Source organism: Pongo pygmaeus, chromosome 5 (genome assembly GCF_028885625.2).
Source record: "Pongo pygmaeus isolate AG05252 chromosome 5, NHGRI_mPonPyg2-v2.0_pri, whole genome shotgun sequence".
Lineage (NCBI taxonomy): Eukaryota > Metazoa > Chordata > Mammalia > Primates > Hominidae > Pongo > Pongo pygmaeus.
Window position 1 is genome coordinate 94,802,631 of NC_072378.2, and position 27,552 is coordinate 94,830,182.

General features: G+C 33.2%; 1 long non-coding RNA gene across 1 annotated transcript in view; it reads right to left on the reverse strand.

The window, feature by feature from the left end:
- Nucleotides 1–27,552, reverse strand: part of LOC134739742 (uncharacterized) — a 259,799-nt gene that overhangs the window by 47,712 nt on the left and 184,535 nt on the right. The window contains exon 4 of the long non-coding RNA XR_010126751.1: nt 12,002–12,114. This is a non-coding gene — a long non-coding RNA (uncharacterized LOC134739742). The remainder of the gene's footprint in view (nt 1–12,001; nt 12,115–27,552) is intronic.

The window sequence follows — 27,552 nt, forward strand, 5'->3', positions numbered from 1 at the left end:
AGAAAAACATAAGAAGACAAAGGCTATATTTTAAAGCACATATACATGTAAAAAAGTAATTATTGTACTTACGTACACTATAGATATGTATCTATGTATGCATGTGTCATATATACACATATTCACACTTACAAATATACCATTAATAACTAAAATCTATAGAAATTGATGGCTTCAGTGCACTATTTTAGAAGAGAATCTTGAACCTTACATACAAACATAAAACACCTTACATACAAACACACAATATTTGAAACTAATAGCCAATTGATTACTTCAATAGGCATTTGGCTTCTTTTTGGTACTTAAGAGACATTTTCTGAAATATGGCTTTTAAGCTTTCAATTTGTAGGTTTCTGAATTAGGACACATGAATCACAAAGAGCCAAATTACTGCAAAGCAGTGGCATTTACATTTTTTCCACTCACCTTATTTCTCCTGGGAGCAAAATAAGCTGCTGCTATTTGCTCAGAATTGGTGGCCATGATCAGACTGTCAGAGAGCCCTGTCTCTCTCACTAATTTCAAGCTCTATTGAACAGTGCTGCTGTGACAGAACCAGTGTGCAACATTTATTAGCATCCCTGGCACAACTTGGGGAAAATCTTAAACAAACTTGTGGATGTTGCTAATATAGGGAAAATACTGGCAATTTTTCCTTTCTTTCTTTCTTTCTTTTTTTTTTATTTTTGCCTGTTTGGGGTTTGTTTAATAAACATCACCATGGTAGAGTGTATTGCTATAAATAATATCAACAACCAACTGGTATTATAAAACAAAATACAGATGGTATATTATTCCATAAATAGAAGAAATAAACTAACAGAAATCATGCACCACTAAACTTGCCTAAGAGACAAGAAATGTTTTTTCTGAAGCTACTTTCACAATCTTCCCTTTGAGATATCTTTCATGTACTCATTTATTCCAATACAGAAAAAAAGTCTAAATGCAATCTTGCCACTTCCTCACCTGGAATTCCCTCTTTAGTTTTGTGTAATCATCTGGTCTATAAATCTCTACCTGTATTAATGTGGTTTTTATGAGTTTACCAATGACTTCCTAGGTACTATATTCAAATGACATTTCTGTCCATTTTGCCTTTAACTTTTTCCCTAATGTGTATTTTTTACTATGCTATTCCTGAAATATATGTATACTTTGCCTAATGTCACTTTTTGTGTGGCTTTTCCTTCTCAGATTCTATGAGTTTCTCTTCAGTCCACTGGGTAAATTAAAAAATTCATAGGTTTCTTTCTTGTAGTTTTTTTTCTTCTTGGACTTTATATTATCCTCCTAGTAATCTCACCTCTCTTTATGGGTTTAACTACCACCTGGATTAACTCACATGTGTTTATTTGTCCTGTACTGCCCATTTGACAGCATAAGCTATAGTTTTACTTGCTGTTTAACCTCTCCACCTATACACTAACAGATATCTCAAACTCAATATGTTTCGGAAATCTGTTTGACATATATACAAAACCTGAACAAAGGCATACTCTCTGACTCAGAATTCCATAAGCCTGTCCAGCCTCCATGGAAATGTATGCAAAGGGACACCAAAAGCCATATATGAGACTGTTCATAGTATCATTATTAATAATTACTCCTAACTGATAAATCCCAGACAACAATAGAATAAATACATAAATTGAGGTGAATTAATAAAATGGAATACTGCACAACATTTCAAACCATTGCTCAGCATAACAATATCAATTAATCTTGCAAACCAAATTCTGAGTGAAATGAAGCTAGAATAAAAATGTGCATATTATTTTATTTCTAGAAAGTTCAAAAATAGAAAAAACTAAACTTTTATGTTAGTGGACAGGATTTTTTATATCTTTGAGGAAAAATGTAGGTGGTTGGGAGAATAACCAGTTTTTGTTTTTATTGTGTGGTTGCAATGCTCACCATTCTTTGTCTTGATGTGGGTCTTGGTTCCGTGTACACTCATGTGGTGAAAACTGATCAAGCTATACAATTATGAATTCTGCACTCCTTTATCAGTCATAGTTCATGAAATTATTTACTAACACCACTTTACAAATGATAAAAATTACCTCTTGATGCTAGCACATGAATAATTTTGGAAGTACATTTTATCATGACACTGTCCTGCATAGAATCCTTCCGTTTTTCCATTGACCATAGGTTGAAACACAAGTTTCTGAGTATAGAATAAAAGATCTTTCATAACCTAGTTTCTGCCTAGATCTAGCCTCATCTTTTCCTCTATTTTCATCACATGAAATCATTTTTATAATATTATTTCTTTATTATTAATTTTCCTTGTTTATTGTTTTAAATTCCTTTTTAATTTTTATGTTTAAATGCTCAAATTTAATTCTATGTAGCCTATCTTGACTTTATGAGGCAGTGAAGAATTTTCTCCCACATAATCTTATATCATTCTTTGTGCACCTTTCTTGCAGCATCCATTCCAGTCTTTTTTATATAGAAGTAATAGGGAATTAGATAGCAGTCAGACAATGGAGGGCAAAATTTTGATATATTAAAAATATACCTCAAAAAATCGGAAACAATATTTTGCAAGATTTTACTGACTGCATTATTTATTACCTATTTCAAAATTGGGAAAAAAATAATGCAAGCTCTCAAGATATTGGAATAAATATTGATTCAAGGTTTTCTGATACTGTGAATCATTCACCTGCAATTTAAAGTTTTTATCTACAGCCTGAAGTATAAGTTGAGTAGTAAAAACTAAACAAAAGGTGCAATAAAATGCACCCAAGCAACTATTCAGAAGCGCATTGAATATGGTAATAAGCATATATTCTGAAATATAGTTATATACATATATATATATACATATCATCATGTGTAACTAAAAATATAAACATAGTCTCATAAAATTATCCAATTATATTTTTCCACTACAATTAATCTCTAGGTTTACTTCTGTGTAGATTATAAACACTTTATTAAACAAAGTGCAAAGCAAAGGAGAAGTTTTTCCATTTTTCTCATGGAATTAAAAAATGTTCACATATAATTATTATTTATACTATTCTCTTTGATTTAACAATCAATTCTGTGACTTTAGAGTACCTTAAACAGGCACATTAATTTATATTCGCAAAATGTATTCAAATGTTTCAATTTGTCTTATAGGTAGATTCAATCCTTGTTCTGCCACTTTCTCATATGTGTCATTGAGGAAAATATATGTAATCTGTAAAATTGGAATCACAATGTCTATCTCAGAACTGCTCTGAGATTTAGAGATAAATATTTAAAATATTTAATACTATGCAAACTGGAAAATCCATAAATGCTATATATTATGATTTCTAGTAAAATGAAGTTGACTAGATTGAGTTATAAAATTTAATGAAGCTGCTAAATTTGGAATTCAACTATAACAATTATTTAGCTACTAATAATTAGCATCTGTATAGTAGACTCTAATCCTCTTTATTGACACACTAACTTCTATCTTTTCTCACTGATATTTCTCACTGATACTTTCTCACTGTTACTGAATTTCTTGCTTGCAGTTTTATATGTTTCAAGAACTTGCCTTAAAATACAGGTTACTGTTGTGTAATAAAAGAAATTGGCTGGCCTTTTCCCCCATGCCTGATTGGAACCCTTGAAACCTTTGGAATTTCCTGAGCAATAGGAATGTCTGTTATTCATGGTGGTCCTCTGGTAGCACACATGAGCTTATGCTAATGAGATGACTTATGATTGACTTCTAGATAGTTTATAATAATGAGATGACTCAGGTTGGAGATTAGTTCCAATCATGTGATTAAAGGGTTGGGGCTTTGAGCCATGCAATATCAGCCTGTCCTCTTGGGAAGGGAGGGAGCTGGAGAGTGAGTCGAACCACACAGCCAAGGATTCAATAACTCATGCCTTCATAACAAAATCCGAATAAAAGCTCTAGGAATTGAAGGTTCAGAGACCTTCCTGGTTGGTGATCCACATGGATGTGGGGGTGACAGGTCCAGAGGACAAGGGAGCTTCTAGTACCCTCCCAGGTCTTTCTCTATGAATCTCTTATTTTGCTGGCCCTGATTTGCATGTTTTATAATAAAACTGTTAACACTACTAGCACTTTCCTGAATTCCTGAATTTCCTGAGTCCTTCTAGTGACTTATTGAATTCCTGAGGGGTTAGCAGGAACTCTCAAATTTCAGACTGTTTTGTCAGAGCATAGGTGCTTGTGGCTAGTGTCTGAAGTAAGGGTAGTTCTGTGGGAAACTGTCCTTATCTGTGAAATTTCACCTAGCTGCAGATACTTAGAGTCAGAATTGCATTTCAGTGGCAAACCAAAATGCTTGGATTGGTGAAGGTTACATCAATAAAATAAATTTTTAATATGATAAATATAGTAATACACACTTGGTCTGCAGGGAGGCATCTGTCACTGAGTCCAGCTTATATCTTTGTGGAGAATTGTACACTCAGCATTGCCAACAGTTGTAATTTTAAAGGGAAAGGACAAACCCTTATTTTTATATGAAATCTCATGGTTTTTACAATTTTGTCAGATAATGTCTGGCCCTCGACAACTTGACACATTTCATTTAAAATATATTCTGGGAACTTCAGTTTGGGGCCCAACATAAAAATACCTTCAAGGTCATCATACCTGTCATTACAAGAAAAAGCTGAGAAAACTAAAAAGGCAACTATGTTTTCTGGACATATCCGAAGTCTCAGGGAAAACAGAGACATGGTAATACAGAGTCATAATCAGGATCCACCTTACTGGAATAGAGCCATAAACTGGTAAGAACACTTAAATGATAATTTTGACGAATTACTGGAGACTGAATACAGATTAGCATAAGAGTAAGAACATCCTGAAGGGGCTGCCGCCTTTGGGCTCAGCACACTTTTATGTGGTTTCTTTTCCAGGAAGCCCACCAGGTTCTCATAATGAAGTTCTAACTCTAGCAGGTAAAGAGGAAAAATAAACATGTAGGTATCCAGACAAAACATTAAAATATGTGTGGGTAAAATAGAACTACAGGGAAATAGAAAAATCCACTAATAGAGTTGGAGAGTAAAACATCACTTTTTTAGTAATTGATTGGCTGAGAAGGAAGAAATCAGAAAAAGATATAATTGATATGACAAATACATTCTGATCATTTAATTACTTGTACATGTATTTCCACTGTAATTTATCTATAGCTTTATGAATTTAATAAATGTTTAAGTGATTAGAGTATAAAAGTCTAATTGATAAGAATATAAGATATGCTAAGCAAGCAAAAGATATAAAATATTTTTTATCCTTGTTTAGTTTATCAAAACAAAGGTTTTTAAAGTTGATTAAAGGTCTGCAAAAAGCTGTCTAAATGATAGTGTTATGATGTTTCAAAAATATAACAAAATGGGCTTTTGGTAGACAAGAAGTAACAAGTGCTAAATATTCTGTGACATTTATATTTCATAAGTATAAACCTAACGCTATTAAAACACATTCATCATTCAATTTGTACAAGAAAAAATGTTATTGTAAGTTTAAAATGCTATAATAATTAGCCCTTTTAACTTAATCAAACAACTGGTTTTTTAAACAATTTTTTGGAGATTCTTAGTGTAACTATTGTTCTTCTGTATTGCTCAGGATGATAATAGTAACTGCGTTATTTGATGACCTCTGTGGTTTAACACAATAGAAATTTACTTGTCATTTCTGTCATATTCCAAGGCAGTCAGCCAGAAATCTGAGGAGGCTTTCCTCTAAAGATGTTTATACTCTATCTACCTAGTAGGTTTGCTGCTAAATGAAAGAATTGGGAGTAAGAGGGAATGAAAGATCCTTCAAGATTGCAAGAAGTAAACCCCATTTGTGCTCACATTCCTTTGGTCAGAACTCAAATACAGGACGCGGCCCCTCCTAGGTGATCAGAACTGTTAGATACATGGATTTACTCCTGGCATATAAATACATCAGGAAATTATTCTCAAAAGTCGCAGAGTGATATCTTTAACGGGACACTGCTTGGACCCTCCTAGGTGATCAGAACTGTTAGATACATGGATTTACTCCTGGCATATAAATACATCAGGAAATTATTCTCAAAAGTCACAGAGTGATATCTTTAAAGGGACACTGCTTTAGTTATGAGTTGAATCAGAATTTGTGGTTTCTGTTAGCTCAAAATTGTTAAAAATTCTAATCACTTGCAAATAATCTAAGGTTAGATTGAAAGACAGAATATGTAATTTGAAGAAACTATAATTTAATCTTGCAATTAATTAGTAGTAAGTACTGAATATTCTAAATTACATTTAAATCATTATTTTGCCTAAATAATAGACAAAATAACTACCAAACATAAATGTTGTTATATAATTTTTGTAATATATTGGATAAGATTTATAAGCTTCCTACAAGATGCAACAGACTAGAATGAAAGGCAGGAATACTTGTATGGATGTTCCTCCTTAAATTATGTGTAAACCATAAGAACTGACTACTTTCAAACTAGGAAATGTTTATAAATATTATTATTCAATTTTTTCTTTTGTCTGAAATTTTTGTCTTTTTTTTTTTTTTTTTTTTTTTTTAAGACGGAATTTCACTCTTGTTGCCCAAATGGCACAATCACGGCTCAATAAATTTTTGTCTTTAATTTTATTTTTCCTATTTCTATATTCAGTATTAGTTTGCAAGTTTTTTAAAAAATACTCTTTGACTCAAAAAACATCTGTGAGGTGATTGATATGTACTGAGCTTACATTCAAAGTTTAGGATTATGCTGTTTCAATAATTTTTAGAAAATTTTTGTATGTCTCTAGCTTATATAATAATGTTATTCTTAAAAACTAAAATCTGTTTACACAATATATACTTATATCTATTTTACATATTAGATTACATTCTATTTTTCTTCTTTTTAAAATTACGATGGTAGTAGGATAAGACACAAATGTGCCATATCACCACTTACTACAATATTCCCAGAATATTTACAGGTGATTCATGAAATTACACTTAGATATTGAAATAAAATACTATTTTTAAAAAGTGATGTTTTAACATAATTGGTTTTAAATTTGTATGAAGTGATAATCTTTTGGCCAGGTTAAGAGGTTGATAAACTTCTTTAAAACAGCCAGTCTTAAATGAGCCTTCCAGTATAACAATATGTGATTTTATTCATTGTATCCCCACTATGTGAGCACTGCAGCATGACAATAGATAATACTAAGGGGTGAGAATTAGCTTGTGTGACTTAATAATTTGTGTGACTTACCAAGCATCTTTTTCAACTTACTAACAATGACATTTAATATAATTTGGAGTATTTGATTATCACATTTACTTTTAGTAAATAAATACTAACAGTTTTAATGTTGAATATACAATTTGTATACAAATATTTGTTAACGGCATTAGCGTCTGCACTTATTTCAGTTCATATTATAGAACAAATACAAAAGAAAGGTAAAAAATGAAAATAAAAAAGAAGTTTTATAGAGATTGAGATGCCCTTCAATTTGTTAAAGAGTTCATTTTTCCTTTGGTTAAAAAAGAAGCATTTGAATCAAATACATAAATATTAAAAAGGCAATTATGGTTTGTTTCCGGGACAACAGAAATGAAGCACATGATACAATAATGAAATAATTTACAGCTCAGTGGGACAACCATAGAGATAATAATCTAATGGAAAACTCGTATTTGTTTAAAAAGAAAATAAGATCTCTTATCCAAGCCCATCTTTAATTTCAACATTAGTGTAACAGGTGATAGTACAGAATCCCACATTTCAAATCTTTCAAAGACATTTTTAGTAGTTCATGGGAGGTTAGGAGGCGACATCACTACTTTAATGCAAATAGGTTCTTCTGAATAGGCTAGCAATTCAATTATATTTAGGAAGAAAATACTTTTGCTTCCCTAGAAACCCTATGATGTTCTGTAACAAATAATAAGCCCATGCAAAATTCTATATGCCGTAGGTAGGTCTGACTCAACTTTTAAAACTCCACAGGTATAGTTGCAAGTGTGTCGTATGAACATACAAATATAATGACCTTCTCCATTAGAGCCCCGGAAGTTAGAAAATACTTTCAGTTTATGTAAAAGAGTACATTTAAAATTAGCTTAGTCCATGATTTTTCTTTTTTTTTTAATTTTCATTTTAAGTTCAGGGGTACATGTGCAGGTTTGTTACACAAGTAAACTTGTGTCATGGGGGTTTGTTGTACAGATTATTTCACCACCCAGGTATTAAGCCTAGTACCTATTAGTTATTTTTCCATATCCTATCCCTCCTTCCAACCTCCAGCCTCCTAAATAACCTGTCATTTTTACAATGATATCTGATAAATGTTTTGAATATGAATCCAGCCACCTGGGAAATATGATTCATTTGTAATTCAAGACCAGATAAGTATAACATAAAGCTAACATCAAGAACAGAATTGCAAAAAACATGAATGGAAATAATAATAGCTCTATCATAATATATGCTTATTAGTTTAGTCAATAATGCATATGTAAATTGGGCTCTGGTATTTTTAATAAATTTTGACCACAATTATATGACAAAGACTAGCATCCTCACATATCTTAAGTAGCCACATTAACATGAAGAGAAATCATACATTGTACCTTGGATAATTTATCTAAATCTAAAAATGTGTGGAGGAATTATGGAGACCAGTTGGCATTCTTGTATTCATGAAACAATTGATTGCCTTTTGATTGGAGACTAATGGCTGCCCAATTTTTAAGGCATTAATAACTCATAAAGTAGGAAGCTAGCCAGAGGACAGATACAGTTGAGGTTCACAATTATGGATAAAGATTAGGGTTGGCTCTAAGGAAAATTTTTATTTTAGTAATGATGCATGTCAGATTTTCTTTTGGCTTATTCCTTGGTACCTATAGAGAAAAAAGTGAGTGAAATGAAAAAGCTCTATCACTACATGTAGTTTAAGAAGATTTTAAAAAATGCAATTATATTTTATGGCCTAGTAATGGATTACAACATAATTCTTCAGGGTGGAGTTGGGTATGGGAAGAATATGTTCTACTATTTCAGCTCAATATCTATTTACATAATAACACCTTTCATAATATTAGAAATGTGAGAAAGTCACCTAGATGACCAGATTGCTTGAGAGTCTGTCAATCAACCTCAGAAATGACAGGGGATATATAAGGTTGTGATGTCAGTTCACCTAGAAATGGCAGATAAGACACGGCTCTGATGGAAGAAAATGTAAATTTTGACCATTGGAAAGGCCCTGTGAAACTCTGCTGACCTACCTGAACCACAATGGAAGAACTCAAAGGGCATGGGTCCCAGAGACTCTGAAAATGGGATCTGTTGTTATTAAAACTTAACACTGTGTTTAGCCTAGTGTGGCTAGGAGTAAGCATGATGCAAGATAACTTAGACACTCCTAAGGATACTTTCTTTCTTGAATATTCTGGAGTTTTGTAAATTTGGGGTAGGTAAATTAGTCTAAATAACTACCACCAATATATAAGTGCAAAACTTAGGAATAATTACTAATTTTTTTAAGTAACTTCAATGTATGTTATCATATTTGACCTACATAACAATCTGTGTAAAATAGGCATTATTATCTCAGTTTCTCATATGAAACTTAAAGCTGTTAGGTAGTCTGTCCTTGCAGGAATAGTGTATATCCACCAGACAAATACATGGCTGTCTGATGCTGAAGTCTTTGTTCTATTACACCATGTGGCCATAGAGAAAACTGGAAGAAATTGCCATCATTGCTTGCAAAAATCAATATTTACCATTCCACATGAATGCATAGGTAGGACATAAATGAACAGGCTATTTTTGCTTGAGAAATAATTGTATTTCTTTCTTTTTATGTTTTCTCATCAGAAACTTGAAATGTGAGAACAGCTAATACAATCCTGGTTGACCTCAAGATCCTTTAGGATTATTTTGTGATTTGACTTTCATGAACAAAGAACCAGTGAAAAAATACAAAACAAACCAACGAACATGTAATGGTGCTGACAAGTATCCTGCCTGGCTCCCTACCCTTAGGAGACTGTCATCCTGTTTCATTGTCAGTTTATAAACATCATTGCTAAATGAAAAGCAGAGATAATTCATTCAGTTCACTTAGGAAAACCTTGAACTTCAGGTCACTTAAACTAAATCTGTTTAAATCTCAGAAGTAATGAGAGAGCAAACATAAAATTATAGAAAATTCTAATGCTATTTTCATCCCAGGGAGTTCAGAATTACATTATGCAGAGAATATAATTAACTCCACTGAATTCTACCCTAAGTAGCATGTTAGAAGTGTAGGATTTGTCATTAGCATAAATGGAACAATAATACAGGCCTGAAGTAAAATATCTGCAACATTGCCATCAACAGCCAATGGGAATGAAAGAATCTTGCAAAGGAATGACAGGTCAAAGAAAGTGATGAAAGCTATAATTAAAACCATAAACTGTAAGTAAAAGAGCATGTAAACTACAGAGCCATTTAGTCTATGGGTGAGTGAATCCAGAATAATTATATCAAGCTAAATGAAGAGTTACTGCTTTCTTGCAAGGCTCATGCTAGAACGGAAAACAAAGCTTCCTGAGAGGAGTCAGAAAATCTTCATTCTCTGTTGGATCTATTCTGAATCACTGTTTGATTTCTAGTATGAACTTAAACTTCCTAAATGTCTCTTTCCCATGACCGTATTCTGAGACCAATCATATTTCCTTCACAGATAGGTTTAGAAGACAAGTTAAAAAAAAAAGTTAAAAGATGTTTGGGAGAAAGATAATAAAATATAACTGTGTTTCTATTGAAGTCTCCAGGCATGATAAAAACCAGTCTAAAATAGAAAAAATTCAGGTTTATGTTTTGTTCTTACTATTGATTTGATGCCTACATTTAATCACATAATCTCGTAGAATTTCAGTTTCCTTATATGTAAGTTCAAGTAAGGACAAAGTTGTGGTCGGGTGAAGCTCAGATGACAAAACATATTTAAATACAATATGGAAAATGTAAAAATCTAGAAATAATACCGATAATTTTTCAAACGTACTGCCAATGGTATACAATAGAAGAGTAATGACAAGCCTATGGAAGGAAGATGTATATGGAAACTTTTATATCCAAATTTGTCAGTAAACCAAGCGATGTCTGCAATGGTCAGTAGCTCAGTGTCTCTCCATTTCTTAAAATATTTTTAAACATAGATTTACATTTTATTCTAGTTGGCTCTTATAGTTTAATAAGTGTGCCAATTTCATATAGTGAGAATCACATTTTAAAAAGTGTAAATCCCGATTCTTTACAAGGATATTGCTACTGTTTATTTTGAAAAGATGAAAGGGGAGCTTTAACGTAAGAGCTGCAGACTCTCAAAGGAGAGGCAAAGCACAAAAGTTTCTTTGCATAATAATGAAATGAATTGTTTTGGAATTTCCTTCTCAAAACTTCAAGCCTAGATATCATACTTTACAAGGTAATTAATTTACTTCATAATTTATTTTTAAATTCTTCCTAATCATTTTCAAGATATATGATTGCTTTGTCAGTGTCCTAAGAGCCCCTGATGTTGCCTGCAGATGTGTTCTGTTTGGCCTACGCAGTGAATCTTTTCATAGAGCTAAATTTTCAATTCCCATCAACACCTATGGGATTAGAATTGAACCTATCCACATTTAACTTACTTGTCTGGCTCCCGAAGATTTTTTAGTTTGCACCTCTGTATACAGCATAGAACCTTAAAACAAATATAGTTGACCCTTGAACAACGTGGGGGTTGGGGGTGCTAACCCCAAGCAGTGAAACATCCACATATACATTTGACTTCCCCAAAACTTAACTACTAATAGCCTACTGTTGAAAGGAAGCTTTACTGATAAACAGTTCATTAGCACACATATTTTGTATGTTATATGTATTATATACTATATTCTTACAACAAAGTAAGCTAAAGAAAAGAAAATGTTATTAGGAAAATCATAAGGAAAATAATATATATTTACTATTCATTAAGTGGAAGTGGATCATCATAAATGTCTTTATCTTCATCATCTTCACATCAAGTAGGCTGAGGAGGAGGAAGAGGATGGGTTAGTCTTGCTATCTCAGAGGTGACCTAGGCAGAAGAAAATGTGTGTATGAGTGGACCATGCAGTTCAAGCCTGTGTTGTTCAAGGGTCAACTGTAGTATGAAATCTTTATTTACTGAAAGGAACTCAAGTTATAATGTTCATTAAATCCACATAATATATTTTGAACAGATATTTTTCTAATTTTTATGGTCTTGAATGTGTTCCAACTTATTTTTTATTCTCCAGTTTAATACTGATAATTTATATAGACTGAATGAAAATAACTTATTTTCCTTCTTGAATCATCAGAAGTTATTCTAGAGAGGATAAATTTGAGCATAAGCTGAACCCTTTCTATCTCACTCACCTCTAAAGCAGCCTCCCAATCCCTCGCATCCCTTATGTTAGGCTAATTTTAAAGCACCTCTATTTCAGGGTACTGCTTTTAAATTATTTTTGTGTTTTTAAATAGCCATGATTCAAATCTATTTTCAGTGACTTTGAATTCATAGATTTCAAGTCCATTGTTGCAGTACTATTTTACTGTAAAAGTGTTCTCTGCAAGGTATTGATAGATTAGTAAATAATGGGAATAAATTCCTGAACACATGGACACTGGGAGGGGAACAACATACAATGGGGCCTGTTGGGACATGGGGCGCAAAATATGGGAGAGCATTAGGACAAATACCTAATGCGTGCGGACTTAAAATCTTAATGACAGGTTGATAGGTGCTGCAAACTACCATGGCACATGTATACCTATGTAACAAACCTGCACATTCTACACATGTATCCCAGAACTCAAGGTAAAATTTAAAAAAAATTAAAAGTAATGATTAAGCTGGTGAGATGTTTTGCTTCCCAGAATACCACACCTTTCCTTTCTATCCTCAGTCCTTACACCAATTCACACATTTAGGCTAATTGGTGGTCTGTGCTTTTTCTGGTTTTGGTTTACTTAAATCTTGGTCTTTAGAGAGGTCAGTTGGCATAGACAAAGTATTTCATAAGTCCTTGAGAGAACTAGACTGTACCTTTCTGTCAAAGATGATACCAAATAGAAAACACACACATATGCACACATACACACACATTTTTCTGAATCTAGGGAGAAACAGAAAGGAAAATAAGAGGGAAAAAAGGATCACATAAATGTTCGCAGGTCCAGTGCCCTGCTTTACTGACAAAGAACTCAAGATGCAGAATGAGAATGAAAGATTTCCATGCTCCATAGTAATGTAAAAATATCTAAATTCCACATACTTCCATGCGGTAACGATAACACAGCACTCTACTAGAAGTGAAGGAGCATGAGGACAGGAAAAAGAAACATCTCAGTAGCAATCTATATGGACTGAAGACCCAGCAGATGCAATGAGGAACATCTCCTCAAGTGTCAGGTGCAAAAGGATAACTAGTCCCTCCTACAAAGCCTTGGCACTCTGTAAGTCCCTTCATCTCCAATACATGGCCCAACACTAGGAAAAGGGGGGTTGTCTTGGCTGAGAAGGAGTTTCCACCAAGTGGTTAATAAGGGGAGAAATTGAAAATAATTTCATTATAGAAAATGATATGTATCGTGCATAGCTGTGTTCTTCCAGAGGTTCATATCTAGCATATAATTAATTAAAAATCAAAATAAAATGTCAAAAGTGTTTTCTTATTACCTATGATTCATTAGACTCTAGACATTAAAACTTTGTAAAGACCTCAGGTATACATGATAGGATGAAGTCATTTCTTCTGCTTTTTAGTTACATCTGCATCACTGACTTCCAATGCAATGTTGAAGCAAATTCACATACTAAAATAATCTAATATTAAACAGGAATATAACAATTTTTACAATACTCTTCACATGTTGGCAGTATGTGCATGAGGCAAGTAGTAGACTATATATATATCAGTTCGGTTAAAGAATTTAGTGTGATCCAAGACATGCAGATATTAAATGTAAAGTATAGTATTATTAGGTTTAAACATTTAACCAAGCACTAAAACTACCTCAGTGAGTTTCAGTCCAACACTTCATTCCAACCTCAGAAGAGTGCAACTCTCACTGTCATCATACACATGGAGCTAGAACATTTGGGTCCACTTATTCTTTGCAAATGAGGTGCCTCACTTCTTGACTTCCAAAACCTTTAAGCAATCTATTTCTTATAATATGAATCAAAGGTTTATTGGATGTCTTCTGAACCATCTGGGTGAGTTAACGGTAAAGGAATCTAAAATGCATGTATTCATTTCATTTAAAATACACATGGGCTTATAAACCAATTGAAAATTACTTGGCATGAATGTAGAGGAACTTGGCAGAAAATGTTTCCTTGAACCCAACATTTTGACAAAGTCCAAATGTAATAAATAATTGCCCAGATTTTTAGCCATGAATTGGCACAATAGTCAAATAAGAATTAAATAAAATATATCAAAATGAATTTGAAACAGTTAGATATGCTTTCTTAAATGAAATGTAGCTTATAGAAAGGCTTATGTATCTTTTACTACAATAATGGATCTTAATTTTCAGGGCTTTGTTTTCTAGCATCTGATTACAACTAGATGTCTTTTATATGCCTCTAGGAATCAGGTGGGATTTTTTTGTTTGTTTGTTTTGTTTTTTGTTTTTTCTATTGCCGGTTTATAAGAGTGCTGTAGAAACTGAAAGTAGTGTCAGGTGCTCTTACAATGAGACTATGGCATGTATGCACACATAGACACATTCCTGCACGCACACATAAAGAAAAACTCCCTACCCCAAAAAGTAAAAGTAAAAACTGCTGTTTGTATTTTTTCCTTTGAAGATGATGCTACACACCCACCCACACCCCGCCCCCACCCCCACACACACAGAGCTTCTAATCTACTAACAGGAACAGCTAACAATATTTTTTGTAAATTTTTGCTTCCAACAAGGGTTGCTATATAAAACGCAAGATGCACATTTAATTTGGATTTCAGATAAGCACCAAATAATATGTTTTGGTGTAAGTATGTCACATGTAATATTTGGGACAAGCCTACATGCAAAAAATTAACTATCTGAAATTCAAATTAAACTAAATGTCCTGTTTTTTGTATTTTTTCTTAATCTGAAAACCCTACTTCCAACACCTCTTAATGAATGCATTTAGAAGAGGAAGTATTTCAATGAATAAGTAGTTCTCAAGATCCTGTCATGTAGTTTATAAGAACAAAGAGATCTCTTTAGGTACTTACATTCCACTCAGGATATAAGACTAACATGTGAAGAATGCAATATAGTTTGTTTGTTAAATTGTGTTTACTATCTATAAATGATCTGTTTATAGATTAAAAAATAATGAGACCTATTGAAATTAAAGAACTTTTCATGATCGATATGCACTTTGAAGAAAATGAAGACATTTTCCATGTAGAAGAGGTATGAAGGAGTATTCCAGGGCAGAGACATAAGATTGAAAACTTAGAGGAGATAATCAGCACAATTTATTAATGACACATTGGGCAGTTATTCAGACGATGGGAAAAATATTATTCAAAGATGCTTAAAACTAAAATGTGAGAACAAAATATATGCATATATAACATCAACAGTTCCTTTCAATCATTAAAGATGTTACTGTACTTAAAAAATGGAGTTATGACCTCAAAAGCCTTGCAGTCTTTGAGTCTTAGCAATTCTTATCCAGAATTGAATTTTGATATAAGCAAGAACATGGACTATACTTATTTTATATATTCCTAGTATTTAGCACAATGTTTAAACATAGTGCTCAATAAATGCTTGCAAAAAAAAGTCTCATTGTAACGAAGAGAAAGAAGGAAGGAAGGAAGGAAGGAAGAAGGAAGGAAGGAAGGAAGGAAGGAAGGAAGGGAGGGAGGGAAGGAGGGAGGGAAGGAAGGATTCCTCAGAGTTGGTAGATATTTGGGGAGTTATAAAAGTAAATTATTTTAATTGTTTAATTTATTTATATTTCTAAAGAATAAAATACAGAAGTAGAATTTCAGATGCCAATGTCACATGAAGAAGGATTCTACTGCCCTTTTTCATCCATTTATTTTGAAGAATATTACTTTAAATTGAAATAATACTGCAGGCATTTAAAACATATCCACCAAGTTTCCAGAAGGTGATTCTACAAAAATTATTCTTCAGGAATAACTCTTCCACTCAAAACAAGAATCAAAATATAAATAAACACATTTAAGGAGTTGTTATTATGAGACATTTAAGGCTATAATATTTAGGCATTTAAAACATTAGGGTTATTGGATAAATGATTTTGTGCAATAGCCATTGAAGATTCTTGAAGTGGAGATGGCTCTGTTTGCTTTCTAACAGAGAGCTTGTTGTCGTGTGTTGATGTCAGCATCATTTCTAAAGGTTATTGCTGTAGCTGACAAGAAACAAAATCTCACTGTCAATCAGTGAATTTTTCCATTGGAATGAAGGATATTTGAATATTTGCCAGACTTTGCAGATTTATAATCTTAAAATCATTAGTTTTACCATATACATACGTGTTTTAAAATTAATACTGCTTTTCTTTCTTGTCCTCTGATTTCTACCAGGTTATTAGTCCTCCATTCAGGACTGGTACTAGTTGGATAAAGACAGGAGATATGCCAACATATCCTGTGGTTTACCATCGGATTTTTACTAAACATAAAAGTAGACTTTTAAGAAATGAGATTGAAAGACTATAGTGCTTGGCAGGATTGAAAGGACACTGGTCACGTGATATGGTTAGGCTTTGTGTCCCCATCCAAATCTCATCTCCAGGGAGAGACCAGGTGAAGGTAACTGAATCATGGGTGTAGTTTCCTCCATGCTGTTCTTGTGATAGTGAGTGAGTTCTCGTGAGATCTGGTGGTTTTGTAAGAGGCTCTTCCTCCTTTGCTTGGCCGTTCTTCCCGCCGCCTTGTGAAGAAGGGTGCCTTGCTTCCCCTTCACCTTCCACCATGATTGTAAGTTTCCTGAGGCCTCCCCAGCCATGCTGAACTGTGAGTCAATTAAACCTCATTTTTTTATAAAGTACTCAGTCTTGGGCAGTTATTTATGGCAGTATGAAAACAGACTAATACACCATGGTTTCCAAACACACAGGCTGACTGCTTTTGTCTTACATTAAAAACTTGATAAAAGACCCTTCACAGCCTTGTCCATCAGGTAGGACTAAGAATAGCATGTACCATGATATCAGGATCAAAAATTATGTGAACAAAAAGTCCTCAGACTCCTGTATTACCCAGGGCAATGCCTAACAGTCTTGGTGGCACAGTGGTGGCACACTTCTGGTGGCACACTTCTGGCACACACCTCTGGTGGCACAGTGTTAAATTGATGTTGTACAAACATGTGTATTGCACAGATCCCTTTTCATTTTGGGGTAATGATTTTATCATATTTATAAAGAATCACATATGTTCATTTTTTTGAAGTCACACAATACAAAAAATGTATAAAGAATAAAGTTTATAAAACCCTTTGGCATTTCATCACCAAGAAAAAATACTTGACAGAGCATTATTCCAGTTTCTTTCTATGTGTGCATACTAACAAATTAAATGAGTCACAAATTAATAAAATATTTCATTAAAAAGGATATTATATTCACACATTTTATTTAAAAGTATTAAATGTAGTATTTCTTGATTTTTTAGGATAAAAAGGAAATAAATTGAAATTGAAGTGCCAGATAAATTATTCCTTCTTTAAATAAAACGAAATGATTGTAATACCTAAAATATTTATTTAAAGTTAAGAGTAAAAGATTGAGATAGACTATAAAGAACTGAAACCATTATTTTTTCTCCAAATTTCAATTTTATATTAGCAAAATGACTACCTACTATAAAGGATGAGGAAACCAGAATTCTCATGTTTTTACCCTTTCTTTCTTTCTTTCTGCAAATTCCTGCTTTAAAATGATTGTATTTTCAATTTTGAATTATCAAAGTTCATGACACTTTTACTATTTTCTGTAGACACAAGTTTCTCAGTTGGTTTAAGCTCAGTTTTATATCTGCGTGAGAAATTCAATACTTACTCTCAGTTCATTTTTCCGTTTCTATACTTTATTCCTGATTTGCAACTTTTGATTCACCTTCTAGTTAGCTGGATTAGAACAGTAAGCAGTTTTTCAGGAGTAACTTAAGGGTATTATTTTTCCCTGACAATAAGTGTCCCTTATTGTAAGTAAGTAAGTGTCCCTTACTATGAGACACTTTTTGTGTCTCATAGTAATTGCCTACTGCCTTCATAAATATAAAGTACCTATGAATTTGAATTATGAATTGGCTATATTTTTGGATATTTTCTCCTTAGAATTTTGAGGAGATCACTCCATTTTCTTCGATATTTAACCTAGCTGTGGAAAGTCTGAAGCAAACCTGATTTTCCATCTTACATTCTCTTTTGCATTTTCCTGTGTGCATGAAAATTTATTCAGGTGTCTTTGAAATGTAATACTAAACTAGAATATGTCTCAGTATGTTCCACTTTGTATCAATTTTTCATAAAACATGGTGTGATATTTTACATCTTTAAAATCAGTTATTCATTTCACAGCACTATTTTCCCTAATGTATCTGTGAATGTATTTTTCTGTTCCATTTGTTGAATATTTGACAGCAGAAATTGCTTACATTTGTGATTTTTTTAACTTTTATATCTTTCCAACTGCTTTAATATCTTTGTCTTTTTTCTTTTGCATTAAAAATAATATCATTCCTTTCTTCTGTGGCAGTTATTTGAGATTTATCTTTACTTTTCCAATCCTGTCTTTACATAGTTGATTTATTTGTTCAGTTAATTATGTCTGTTTTTTCCTAAATTTGTTTTTATAGTTCAGAAATATCATTTTCTATTTTCTTAACGTATCTTTGAATTATTATTCTATTGAAGTAAGTTCTGGTTAAGTTCCTCTAAGGTAGGAGGTATTCACAAAAATATTCTTTTTCAAAAAATTAACAATTTGATACTTTGTCTTTTTCCAGTCATATTTTCTTTCTTCTCTTTTTTGATAATATTGTTTCATAGCTGTCATGTAATTATGCCCACAACTAGCGCTGTAAACAATTGTTAGAGAACTTGAAATATTTACTGCCTAGTTTGATTTTATGTTTTTTCTAAACTGTCTGTAAAAAGATTTCACCGCATTAGTAAGTAAGTGTGTCCTACCCAAGAGGGTATGCTCAAATTCCATATCACTACTAATTTTACTGTGAATGTATTGGAAATGCAAAGCCCTGGTTATCTAATCTCTACTGACATCTTTAGATCTCATCACATGTTACAAAGGCTTCTCTCTCTCCTGTCTCTCTCTCTTCCCACCCTCCTCAGTGTCTCTGTCTCTTTCTATTTCTCTATCTCTGTCACTCTCAATCCTCTTTCTGCTACCTATCTGCATAAATTTATTTTCCTGTAACTCCAAACAACTAATAATTATTCAGATTCCTCTCTACTATTTTTACTATTTTGTTTTTGGATGAAAAGCTTAGACACTCCATCAAGAGCTTGCAGATACTAACTTTTCGTTGGATTTCATGTTACAGATTTTATGGCATGAATTTGAAACTCATTTTTTGTTGCTTTTTTGCTGATGAATTGTTTGTATCTTATTTTATTTTGTATTTGTGTGTGTGTGTCTATTTCATTAGATATTATCTTTATGACTTCGGTAATCCAATTTTATTCTGCCATCTTTTGACAAATTATTTTCATCACAATATTCCCAAACAGTATAAAATTATTATGTTAATAATTTTGAAGTCTTAAAAATCTATGAACTTTAAAAATGTATAAATTATCGAAATTAAAATTTAGAACAACAATTTAATACTATGAATGGTGTTTTACTCAGAAATTATATTACTACTCCAAATGTGAATATTATGTTTACTGGCTCATTACAGGTTCTTTGACTTTGGAAAGTTGATACACTGTAGGACCAGGAGATGGCTCAATTGTCCTACTCTTCTTTTCTATTTGAACTATGGCCTTTCTTTGATGTCAGTATGCATCGTGTGCACTCAACCTTGTTTTTTTCATTATTTAACAATTTTGATCTCTCAGTAACTGTGTATACTGATCTCACTTAGCAGTACTTAATTGTAATGTACCCCAGAATATGTTTCAGATATATTCTTAAGGTAATTATTTTTAAATTTCATTGAAATAGAAAACACAACACTTTTACACTTCTTACATATTACAGAGAATATGGGTGCCAGTAATTTGTTAAGTGTTTTTTACCTCTAGAGCCATGTAAGTGAAGTTACCAAGACAGATTGATTAATACTTAATCTAAATCGAGAAACACAGAGCAGCGCTCCACTGACTTCATAGCTTCCATTTGTAAGTACGTATTGTTTACAAGTCAAGTGCTTGTGAAAAAAAAAAAAGGAAAAGAAAATTAGCTGTAAATCAAAAAGTCAGCCCTACATAGGAGTTTATGACTTTCATATCCTGAAGCATATTCTAAGGTATTTCAATGTACAGCATGTATACTTTCTTTTTAAATTCCCGGATCCTTTAAATTTGTTATCTTGGTGTTTTCATTTTCAGACCTGTATAATCAGCAACATCTTTGCTCTGTAAGGGGAAAGTAAAATCCCATTGCACCAGTGTCATTTTTGATGTAGATCTTTAGGGAAAAAATAGCAAGTATCAAGGATTAAATTATGCTGTTGTCAAGCCTCTAATTTTTCTATGAATGAATTGTAAAGTAAGCAAAAGGTGAGGGGAAAGTACCATATGCTCTTTTTCCAAAGGAGTGTTTCTTAACAACAGATCAGAAGTCACCTTTAAATGCTGACTATGTAGAAGCCTCCAGCTGCTTATTCTGCACAGGCAATTTTTGCTTTCTTTTTGCTGAGCTTCCAAAAGGAGAATATCTAAAAATAATTATTTCTGCCAGTTGAGTAATTAATGACGGCCTTACCAAGTGACAATTTTATTGAATGACATTAGGAAAGATGAATTAGCTTTTTATTAAATGGTATTTCAATGTTTCAAAGACTCCATGAATACCCCAAGAAGAGTGTTCCTGTTAAATTAGGGAAAACAGTGTTTTGGTTTTCATATCTACAAGAACTATTTGGTACATGTGAGTATTTTTCTATCAAAATAAAAAAGTTAAGATATATTACTTTGCTTTGCTATTATTTCATGACTAAAATTATTACAGAATGAAAATTAATGGATATTTATTTTTATTGGCATGTCAGTTATTCTCAAACATTTTATGAATTATAACTTTTCTAGGGATCTTTGTCCTTATTCTTTTCACCACTTCCCTCATGTCTATCAGACTTGAAACAACAAGAAAGAACATAAGCTTTATATTTGTCAGCACATTGACTGACCTGGTTTAGTGCCACTACCACTCTTCTCACTCTTCCTCATTCACTACCAAAGGCATGTAAAAAGGAATTAACGCTGAAATCAATAAATGTCCTTATAGGGTGTTAAGAAATAGTAGTTAAGTAGATCTATAACATTAGTAAACTGTAGCTATTTTAACTAAACATGTACCAAGTTCCAGAAATGAGCTTCTTCCCTTTTCTCTATCTGATCTCACGTCACCCAATCCTAGGAACTGGCTCCCTAGTTCTCCTGAGCTAGTAATGCCTTAGTGCTGTAGTGCTGCGGAGCTCAGTCTTTGGTCCTTAATTTGCTCTTGTAGTCATCTCAGTGATTCCCATGTCTTTAGAATACCGTCAATATGCTGACAACCCCAAAATGTATGACTACAGCCCAAAGCTCTGGACTTACAGACACTACAGGCATCTTAAGATCTCTTCTTGGATGTGTAATAGACTTTTAAAAACTTAAAATATCTAAAAATGAACTGATTTCCCCTGAAAAACCTGTACCACTTGTTGGTTTTCAATCTCAGTTAATGGCAAAAACAATAAGAATTATTATTATTTAAACTCTCATCTTTTTTTATTAGTTACTTTCTGTCACACTACACATCTATGCTGTGAGAAAATCATGTCAACACTACCTTCAAAATATATACACAATCAAGTTGTTTTTCACCACATATCCTGCTGCCACCCCAATTGGACCACTATCATACTTCATCTGGATGACTGTACTTATTTCATGTTTGACTTATTTCTTTCAACTCATGCCTTCTCTGCCATAATCTATACTCTATGCAGCAGCCAGAATGACCCATTTGAAATGGATCCTAGATATCATCACTCCTTTATTTAATACACTTGATGGCTCAACATTTTACACAGAGTGAGTCATTAAAGTCCAATTTAATTGACCCTTTTCTGTGACTATTTGCACATATCTCGCATATCACTGCATATCACTCACACTAACTTCTTGCTTTTTCTTAAACCAAAAAAGTATCTTCCTATTTTACTTTGTTCATTTTATTGGGAACACTTATTTCCCAAATGTCTTCCAGTCTATCTCCCTCCCTCATGTCTTTTAAGTCCTTCATTATCATCTTTTCCATAAGGCCTACCTTAACCACCCAATGGAATACTACATTCTCTTCCCGTTCCCAACCATGGCACCATTCTTTACTTTGCTTGACCTTTTTTTTTTTTAATTCACCTTCTAACATATAACACATTTCCTCTGCTTATTATATTTGGTATTTATTTTCTACATATCCTGCTAGAACATAAGCTCCTTCAGGGGATTGAAGCTTGTTTGTTTTGGTTGCTGGGCAATAATTGTTATTTTTCAACACTTGACATATTCTCTAGATTGGGCATTCTGGCCAGCTACAGTTCCTCCTGTCAAGTGAAACTGAGTTTGCCCCTAGAGCAGATTCAAATGACTCAATTGATAGGACTGGTAATCACCTGAGAGACCTTGCTAGACTGAACTTTCTCACACTCACATCTCAATTTCCATTCTGAAACTTAATACATCTCTGTATCATAAAGAATAGTGGAGAAGTTTGCATATCTAATATTATTAATTATATCGTTACATTTATTAATATTAGAACATCATTTTGGGAATAGTACTAATATATACTTTCAACATTCAGTTATATTTTATGTTAATTTCTCATTTAGAATTTTATAATGATATTCGTGTGCATGATCCATATTAAAAAGTAGTCTGTTTTAACTTTAAACTCTGCATTTTTATTACCATGAGCGTGTTAACTTCTTTGAAGAAATGTTTAAAAGATTATGATTGACTCAGGTTGTTTATACAAAGAGACATTTAATAAAATGAGTAGCAGCTGAAAAACCTACCTTATTTAAGACTACACTAACAATATACTTAAAACAAAATTTTTTTCTTGAAAACTTGTGATTTCAAAGAACATTTATAATGTACAATGCTACTTGGCAGGTATAATTTCTACAGAAAATTCAAAAAATGCACGAATTTTAGGTTTTGAATACTAAAATGTATACTCACTGTTTACTAAGAAGTAGCCCTAATCTTACAGTAAATGAATGGCTATGGAACTGAATCATTAAACTGTAAGAAGTAAACGGGAAGTTGTGTTTTCAATAAATCTGTAGCCCATCTGCAAGGTCTTTGAGAATATGAGAATCAATGTTACAGAACAGATTTCAGCTTCTTTCCAACTGACACAGCCATTGAATATTATTCACAAGCATAACAAATCTCATCAGTAATGGTAGTTCACATTAGTCTGGCACAAAGGAAAAACAGGTTGCACTTTTATGAACATTTTCTTTTTCTAGCTATAATCCCACCCCTTCAACTTCCCCCAAGCTCAGGACCTCCACAGCTACATAATGGTTGAAAACCAAGACTATGGAATTTTGAGGAGAAAAACCATTAACAGTGGGCTGTTGAGAGGGATGTTATATCCCTTATCTACTTTGATTACAAATGGCCCAATGAGATAAAAATAGATATAAGTCCCATCGTACAGAGGAAGAAATATATTTAGAAAGAGTAGATGGCCAAATGTTGCTGAGGAAGTAATAAGTGGAGCCACCATAAAGAACTAATTCCCAGTTCTTTTGACTTCCAGCCCAAGGCTCTCTACTCTGCCACAAAATGAGAAAATTGGATTAAATGATTTCTCAAGTATCCCTAGACAAAAAACAAAACATGATTTATCTCATTCTAGTCATGGAGATGCGAAGGAGGTCATGATTTGGATGCATGGATAAATGATAGACGGCAAAGAACAGGAAATGTACATGTTCATATGATCCAAATTGTGTAGCTCCTACTCAAGGAGAGTTGTTTGAGGCTCCATATCTATCACACCTGTCATGCAATTATCACTCTTTTGCATCTACTGACAAATAAATAGATAAAATGCTTTTAATATTTTTATTTCTTTGTACTGGAAGTATATTATTTAAATGTTAAAGACATTCTAAGGAAGGATAAAAAATTACATTCAACAATTTCCAAATGAAAAGTCATTTGTTTATAGTAGGCTATTAAGTCAGAGTTAGACTACTTTTTAACCCTTTTTCTTTTACGACAGTGACTTCTTTTTCTCCAAATAGGCTGGCTGTCATGTAAATGTGCATCATTGTTTAAAAGAAGAATAAGCAAAAAACCTCCAAAGTCAGGGTGAATCCACTGTCTCTGCTTCCAAAACAACACTAGTATTCTCCCAGTGATGCATGTGTAGAAACAACAAACAGAAACCTTTAAAGATCATACTTTAAAGATCATATGGTTGAACTCACCATATTATAGATAAATGAAAAGGCATGTCTTTGGTGAATGAGGTTAACTATCCGTCCCAACTGTGGTATCTAGGTTTTCTGACTCCCAGTTGAATTTTTTTTTCTAGATTACCATTATGATTGCTTTTCTTAACATGTGGAGGGAAATAGTTAGTGTTCATAGTAATTCATTTGCCAAGTAATTATAATACTGTACTCCTTTATGAGAAGGCTTATCAACAACACTGGAAATATTAAACCCCCATTGGACTAATTAGGAAATCTTTACAGCTTAGTCAATTGACTCACAGCTAAGGGGATACAAAAAAAGAAGAAAACAACCAAACACCATTAATTTTTCTTTTTCCTTCTCTGGGACCTGCTGTCTTTATTGAAAATATTTAACATTCGTTAAAAAGCAAAATAAAACAAATTAAAATAAAAATCTTCCATGGCAGTAAGTTAAATAAGCATGTACTTTCTTTGAACCCAAGCACGATATTTTTTTCATTGTATCTGAGCCCTAAGTACATGCCAAATGCATTAGAGTAGCACTAGACTATTTCCTGGCTATTAGCCGAATGCCGTGCAACTTAATACACACACAGCCTGCTGTAAATTTCAAAGGTTCAGATCAAATTAGTTTGAAGTTTTAGTTAGATTAGAAATGTTCATATCTTTCTATCAATACTAGATAGTTAATCTTTCTATTTCATGTTTTAAATTCTCAGATTTTTAGTAAGCTTACCAATTAAGATAAAGCTAACCACTGTATTTCCAGGTGAATGTGACAATCCTTTAATGAAGTGAAATGCAACAAAATTTCTTTGGCAAAAGGATCTGGTAATCATACTTATGATAAAATGGATAGAAAGATATGTCTGCATCTATATCTGTAGCTATCAATGAATAGAAAAACACCATAGTATGTGCTCCATAGCCTGGTTCAGGAAATGCTTATTTACAAATGCATTGGTAATTAAAACTATGATTTTTAGGAAACTTCCTGACAAAGAGTAAAATTAAACAAAAGTTAATTATTTTGATTTTGTGTCTGTATTCCTCACCAGTCAACTTGCCAAACCTATGAATTTCTAAGGAATTACACTAGGTAAATTTCACTTTTATTTTCCTCATTTTCTGTGATCACTACTAAAGGAAGGGCTAAGGAGAAACAAAAGTCTTGGAGTCACTAAAAGGCTTAGAAATTTTATTACACAGAGAATTGAGAAATATTGCTTTATTTCCAAAGAATTTTTAACCACTTCTCAGTCAGATTGAACATTTTATCTTTACACTTCACAGTTTCTTTAGTATTATGATGAGTTGTATAGCTAGTGTACTTGGGTCTGCTTCCTTAACATAATTTAAACTACATGAGGTCAATGTGCATATGTTATATTTTGTGTATACCCCAAAATATAGTACAACTTATGATACATTTTTTGGTGTGCAAAGTAATATGTGCATTGAATATAATGTCTTTTACATGAAACTACAGTACTCTTTCTAAATAGCAAATTCAAACAGACTAGTTTTTCTTTCTTCCAGTGCTGCAAAGGATCTAGTAGTAAATAAAAATACTAAAAAGCAAAGTGTTGACTGTTGTTCTGAACATTTGAAATAAATAGGGTTTTTTCTTGTCTTTGGGAGTTTTCATTTCATTACCAACAGCAACTGCCATTTCACATGTACTTTAAATATACAGTGTCTTTCCTCAGTATAATGGACTAAGCTAATAAGAGTGGACAAATCCAACTCCTACCACTCATAATACCAAATATAAATATCAGATAAAAAAATAAGTAGTTAGCCAAAGTTGAGAGAAATAAACTCACACACAAAAAAACCAGAAACTACCAAGTAACAAAACAGAGAATATTCAGCTGAGAGCTGATGCCATGATGCCATCCATCAGGAACCATAAGGTAAGGGTGTCAAATGCAGATGTAGAGGTTGGGGCCAAGTCTTTAATGTATATGGGAAGAAAAAGCCAGAGTCCTGGGCCAAATGGGGGCCAGCATACCATAATAGGGCTTCTGTACAAAACACAGCTCCTTAAAAGAGTGCCCAATAAATACAAATCATATTAGAAAATCTCCAACTTTTAGCCCAGGGAAGCCTTCAGGAGGGCTGTTGTCTCCTCAAAGACAATACTTGCAGGGGAGGACAGGAAAGAGGATTACAAATTACAGAACTGTAGCATGAATTGAAGTCCCATCCAAATTCACACTTTTCACAAGAGGTAGGAACCTAACCAAAAACTGTAATTATGATTAATTTAGTTAATATTAAATATAATAATTAGTATTAATAATATTAAAAAGATGTGGCCAGGCGTGGTGGCTCACACCTGTAATCCCAGCACTTTGGGAGGCTGAGGCGGGTGGATCATGAGGTCAAGAGCTCCAGACCATCCTGGCTAACACGGTGAAACCCCGCCTCTACTAAAAATACAAAAATTAACTGGGCGTGGTGGTGGGTGCCTGTAGTCCCAGCTACTAGGGAGGCTGAGTCAGGAGAATGGTGTGAACCCAGGAGGCAGAGCTTGCAGTGAGCTGAGATCGCGCCAGTGCAGTCCAGCCTGGGCAACAGAGTGAGACTCCGTCTCAAAAAAAAAAGAAAAAAAAAAAGAGCTCGAGGTCATCCCGGCCAACATGGTGAAACCCCGTCTCTACTAAAAATGCAAAAATTAGCTGGACGTGGTGGTGTGCACCTGTAGTCCCAGCTACTCGGGAGGCTGAGGCAGGAGAATCGCTTGAACCCGGGGGCTAGAGGTTGCAGTAACCCAAGATTGCACCACTGCACTCCAGCCTGGCGACAGAGTGAGACTCCAT